This window comes from Notothenia coriiceps, unplaced genomic scaffold (genome assembly GCF_000735185.1).
Source record: "Notothenia coriiceps isolate Sejong01 unplaced genomic scaffold, NC01 NC01_scaffold00031847, whole genome shotgun sequence".
NCBI classification, from domain to species: domain Eukaryota; kingdom Metazoa; phylum Chordata; class Actinopteri; order Perciformes; family Nototheniidae; genus Notothenia; species Notothenia coriiceps.
In genome coordinates this window covers 209,676-215,887 of record NW_011364548.1, presented here as the reverse complement: position 1 = coordinate 215,887, position 6,212 = coordinate 209,676, and the positions used below count along the sequence as shown (strand labels likewise).

At 38.7% G+C, this 6,212-nt stretch overlaps 1 protein-coding gene and 1 non-coding gene across 2 annotated transcripts in view; one reads left to right on the top strand and one right to left on the bottom strand.

The window, feature by feature from the left end:
- LOC104960339 (glutamate receptor ionotropic, kainate 5-like) overlaps positions 1–6,212 on the top strand; it is a 19,389-nt gene that overhangs the window by 2,590 nt on the left and 10,587 nt on the right. The gene's annotated exons all lie outside the window — the stretch shown is intronic.
- On the bottom strand, positions 2,534–2,605 carry trnae-cuc (transfer RNA glutamic acid (anticodon CUC)). The gene has a single exon. It is a non-coding gene; the product is annotated as a tRNA-Glu (tRNA).

Genomic DNA, 6,212 nt, shown 5'->3' with positions numbered 1-6,212 from the left:
TTTCTTTTAAACCTGCCATCAATTCCCAAAGTCCACATTCCTGAGGGCTTTTTTTTCGATGAGAAACGTAGGAAAACATCTCGTAGCCTTGAAAAAAAAAAATTAAAGCAAAATAATTAAACAGAATGCCTACGCTCGAATCAATCAATCAATGTTTATTGTATATAGCCCAATATCACAAATGTTACATTCTGTCTCAGTCGGGTCTTCACAGTTTGTACATGAATATGCAGTATGGACAACACGACACCCTCTGTCCTTAACCCTCACATCGTACAAGGGGAAAAACTTCCAGACGAAAACCCACAGTTTAGAAGGGAAAAAATGGGAGAAACCTCAGGGAGAGACAACAGAGGGAGGGATCGCCTCTCCCAGGACGGACAGGACGGTGCAAGTAGATGCCGTGTGTAAATTGAGGCGCATGAAGTTGACAAAAACGGTTCAACATGTCTCGTATTACAACCCATTGTAAGTTCAGCCTCATCTTTCTCCACACAGCAGCCGCACACCTTTAGTTTAATCTGCTAAAAAGGGCCACATTATTAACCCGAAAGTACACAAAAAGTACACTTCAGTATGCCTCCAAGTTCGCTTGACATGCCTTCACGCATTTTTCACAGATATCTGTTCACGGTTTCTTCAACAAAACGTGTTTCACATGTAAGAGGTTTAGCTCTCATTCAGAACAATGAATTATGCTCTCCCTCTCACTGATTACTCGCACATCGACCATTGGAAGACCTTTGCGGATCTCTGGACACGTCGTTTAGCTCAAATATAAACACCTGTGTCATGGAACACGGATGATGTCATAACTCCAACTTGACACTGCTTCAGGGCCTCCATTTATAAAGGAATATGCTCAAAAAATGGCGTACGGGCAGTTTCTACGCAATGTTGCGATTTATAAAATAACAAACTTTGAGCGGCGAAAACGTGTGGCTTCCCACGCAAACTCTAACCCCATGCGTACGCACTAAGCACACAAACGGGAGAGACGAGAAACTGCCGACACCGCTTGGCAGAAGGAAGAATGGGATAAATATGTGAAATGAATACAATAATAAAAATGGTTTACCTCTCATTTATCATATATGAAGCAATTCACTTTTCAAACATTGATTAAAGCCAATCTTGAAAAATGATGTAACAAACGCCTGTTTGCAGACTCCTCAGTGCACACCAAAAACATAACTGGGAGAAATAAATAAATACGGATATGTTATTTAAAAACACCTCGAAGTATGTGTTGTGTTAATGTTATGAAATGTTTTCTCATAAATGATGCGGTAACCAGAGGACAGAATACGCTCTAAACTGACTCCCGTTGTGCATTTCCTATAGGTTGTAGATACGAGGCATGTTTTTATATATAGCCTTATGTTTAATACCATGTTTAATCATGTTTTATGCCGTTTGCCAAGACTTGATAAGTCGCTCGTAAAACACAGGAGGTATGGAAACTAAGAGCACCATATGTGGTAAATTGTACAGCTAATATAACACAACACATTAGTTGTATTTCCTTTAACTGGTGGATATAGAGTTGCTGCGGGGGGTTGAGATCATAGACTGGTTGAGATGCACAGGCTGCAGTGGAGACGCTGCGCACAGCTGATCGACAGCTGGGACACAAACCGCCAAATACAAAAACATAATTCAGATCCAGTCGTCATGACTCCACTCCGGAGGGATTCCCCGATCATTTCTTACAGTTTCTCATCAAGGGGGTGTCTCCTGTCCCCGGTATAAACACACTGCCTGATGAAGGCTATATATTTTTTGTCATTAACCTTTTTCGGACCACTTATTTATTTATTTTGGTGGCGATCCGACCTCCATGCTGCTACTCTGGTTCAAACTGCATCCACCAAACAATATGATTTATCTCGACCTCCCCAAAATAACCAAAATCTGACACGGTGTCAGATGTTTTTTTTAGCTGTTCTGTCGTCATTTCCTGCGATCTTCTCCATGCAGTCAATCAAAATGAATGAATGAAAGGGCGTTTCTTTGAATATTTATAGGCAAACATGGGCGTTACGCGGAGCCCGCAAAAGCTGCACCGCATTTCGAGTCGGTTGTGATTTATAAAGGGAAACAGGCGTAGGAAGTGCCATACGCACTTTCCTCGCCGGTACGCAATGTTTGGTGAATCGGAAAGTGGGGGAAAATGTATGGACCTATTTTTCGGATTTCTACTACGTAAGCAACCTTCCCACGTCAATCCTACGCACGGCGTTATACATGAGGCCCCAGAGCAGCAGACTTCAGATAATGGTTAACGGTACTGCCCTCAACAGCTCTACGTCAATTACGTAATCATATGCCGTTTGCTGGAAACCCATCCCTCGCCTTAAAAGAGGATGTCGCTATAACTCCTATGAAAATGTTCAAAAAGTGTTAAAAAAAGTTGCTTCACATGACTATCTTTCTCAAGGGAACTTCGGTATAATGGTACAGCAGCCTCTTCAGTTATTACCTTCTTTCAGACCTCGGTGCTAATTCAGAAACTTTAGGCCCAAAATTGTAGTTCCCTGACCGGGAATCGAACCCGGGCCGCGGCGGTGAGAGCGCCGAATCCTAACCACTAGACCACCAGGGAAGTGATGTAGTCAGCTACTTTTCAGCCTATATTGTACTTTACTATTTATAAATGGAGGAGTTTCGTTTTGAATACCATGATGGGCCACAATTAGCCAGACATTTTTCACATCATGTAGTGACAAAAAGTTCTATGTGAAAGAAAGGCCTACTCGTCATCATTAGTCAAAAAGAGACCAAAATATATAATTTAAAGGCCCTCTTCAGCACTGTGTAAACCCTCGAACAGGCTCAAAAGTGATTTTGATTGATCAGAACCATGTGGGTGACAACCGATTATTTTACACAGTCTATGGTAGGTTACATACTTGATATTGGTGGTTAAACATGTACTGACCTCACGTTTTGTAAATTTCCACAAGGTGGTGTAGTAGTCCATATTTAAGGCTGTTTGTTGTATTCATGTAATAGGCCAATGCCTTAGATAAGATAAAAGCATGTTAAATATTTAAAAGATGGAAAGATACTGTAGTGTTTGTACTTTAAATAATTGGCCATTTTACTTTGGATGTAAGTAAATATAACCTCAACCAGGTGAATGGCGATAAAAGCATCAATGGGCAGTTTTTATTAAATGCTCTGTGCCTGGAAAACTGTCTTTCAAAAACTTTCAAAAAGCAAAATGCTACCTTTATCCATTGCATTTTTAAAGTGATTCTCTTTTTGAGATTTCATTACAGGTTTGGCTAAATTGCAATGCAGATTACGAAGAGGTTGATAAATGGATAGGAGCGTGGAGGAAGATTGCATGCAGAAATGATCTCAGGTTGATAAAAGTAAATATTTGGTGTATGTCAGTGGACTCCCTCAAAAGACGGCAAGATCTGAAACCATAAGAAATGTCATACTGATGCTGAATTACTTTCCTTTTTCATAATCAATGGAAAACATATTGAAGAGCATGTTTAGGTGTGTTTTCCAAAAGGTGAGGAGGAGAATAATAATCATAACATACAACTGAATAAATAAGAAAACACATTTTCTCAGCAAAAAATATTCATGGGGAAGAAAGAAAATGAAAGAGAGTACATCCAATACTCTTCCCTTGCTTAGAGACAGTAAACACCATGGATATTTCCAAGAAGATTAAAATGTAAGAATAGCAACATACATTTTGATATTAAAAAAAACAGTCTGGCAACTTGAATGGAAAGGGACATTTGGAGAATTCAAATCAAAGTACTCAAATAAAAAGTGAAATGCAAATTCCTAATCATCAAAAATTGCCAAAATGCAAATTGAAGGGGAACGTTTCAAAAGAGCATACGAATAAATCCTCGAATAAAATATTGAAATGGAAAGGCTTGTATTAACAATTAATAACATCCTTTCATTTTAATCAGCAAATACCTATTTCACAGTTACACATGTTTTAACCTCACCTACCCTACTTAAATAAGTCTATAAAAATAGTATGGCAAAAAAATAGGCACTCATATTGTTAAGGATAAAATATCCTCATTGAAAGGCGTTACGGTTCACTTTTTTGACCACCATTATTGTATTGAACAATTTTCTTGACATTTCTCAAAAATGTAAATCTTTTAAATGTTACACCAGACTGAGTCGTGTTCTTATGTTTGCCCTGTGGGGGCAATACATGCTAGTTTCTATAGTCAGCACTAGAGGCATTGCAGCTGTATTATTTGATTTAAAAGATTGAACTCAGTGAAAGAAGAGAATGATGTTAATGTATAGTGTATTCTTATGGCAGTTCTTTGACACATTTTTTGACGTTTTTTGTCTTCCACAACTTTAGAGCCGGTTTTCTAAAGTGAGGCACAAGGGTTGATCTAATATAATTGGATATGACAGATAATCATCTGTAATCCCTATTGTGATTGGGTCTTGCAAAAAGTATAGATTTAAAGGTTTGTGTGCAACAACAAAGTTATTGTCTGGACTTACGGCAACCCAGACAGAGAGGAGAGAAACCTGATTGAGAACACTAACCATCATTAGCGGTTATCACATATGTCTACAGTGTAAGATCCTACAGCAGGGATCGTTTGCTAATGTCTTGCCTTTGCTCTGACTTGTAGCCTCCTTAACTCCAGTTACTGTTTCAGTCTTCAGTCATGAGCCTCCCTCCCTCTATGTGAGGCGGCACACAGTGCCGTGCCAGGCTGCCCATTCATACCATGCTGCACTACTCATTTGAAATCATGTCATCCTTAAGAAACAAAAGAGACACTTGGGCTTCCAGAAACATTGTATGCACTTATATGACCTCATATCCCTTATTGTAACCCTGAGTGTAAAATTGGAAGGCAGCATCTATTCTTGATAAAAATGCATTTGAACTGAATGACCTTTTGATTTGTGTTCGTTAAGCCCTGGGATGCTGGCAGATCATGTTCACAAAAGAATAGCAGCAGTCAAACTGTTTTACTAATTTTATATACATATACTTTCTTCCACAAATAAACAACACCTCTTCCTTGGCACAGAAAGAAGGAGAGAGTATAGGAAGGCTCTGCACTGACTCTATATGTTGATCCACAATGTATAGCTCTTTCTGAGATACAATAATGAAGGTATACTGGCACTAAATGTGTATATTTGGCGTTGTATGGAGCAGCATCAAACCGACACAAGCAGCAGGATAAAGAGTGCAGCCAAAGTTATACCAGCAACCAGCACGAGCTCATTTTTCATTGGTAATTTGGTGAATTTTCCTCCAGCATGACTGCGAAGAACACCCACTGGATCTATTTAAGGTCAGAAAGAATTGTTTTTTAATCTCATTACCACTGCAGCATAAATATCACTTTGGGAAATTAGAAAATAATCAAATTGTGCCTAATCGATCCATCAGGCGTGCATCTTGATTGCATTGTGCATTGTGGTAAAATCGTATTTTTTATTTTCCTGTTCATACTGACTTTTTAGAATAGCATAATGTTTTATGGTAATGTTTAAATGTACCCAATTTCCTCAAATATTAATAAGTTGGCGAGCCACTTTGGGCCATGGTGTGCCTAAAAGGACTTGATAATGACTGTAAATGTGTTTGTTTGGATGCTTTGAAAAGCATACAATGATGATGGAAACATCTACTGGTACAATTGTGTATTTCCTACAGATATTATCTGGCTATTGAATTGAGTTTCTTAAATTCAGCAGGCTAGCTGAATGTTAGTGGTGTCGCTTAGAAATAGGCTGCTGAATATCCACTCAGTTTGAATATCACCTGAAGTTTTTCAGCTATCATTTTACACTCACCAATTCAGTTTGCTTGACTGATTGTGGTGCTTGTGATAGTAGCATTTGTTGAAATCATTACCAGGTGCACTTACACACGCTACAGGAGGTGAGGGTGAGGATGATTGGGAAGTCTGTTACGTGGTGAGGTGAGAAGGTTATCTGTCTCTGCTGACAGGTGCGAGAACCACACACAACAGATCACTTCTGAACACCTGCACATCAGTTGTTGTATTTAAAAAATATATGTAAAGAAACATGTTCCGCATGTCAGTGTGAGTTTAAACTGACTCTCTAAAACCCTCTCTTTTATTTCAGTTTATTAAAGTCTCTGTTTAATAGACTGAATAAAATAGAAAATGTATTGTCTTTAATAACTTTTTCCCTGCAAAACTTTTAATTGT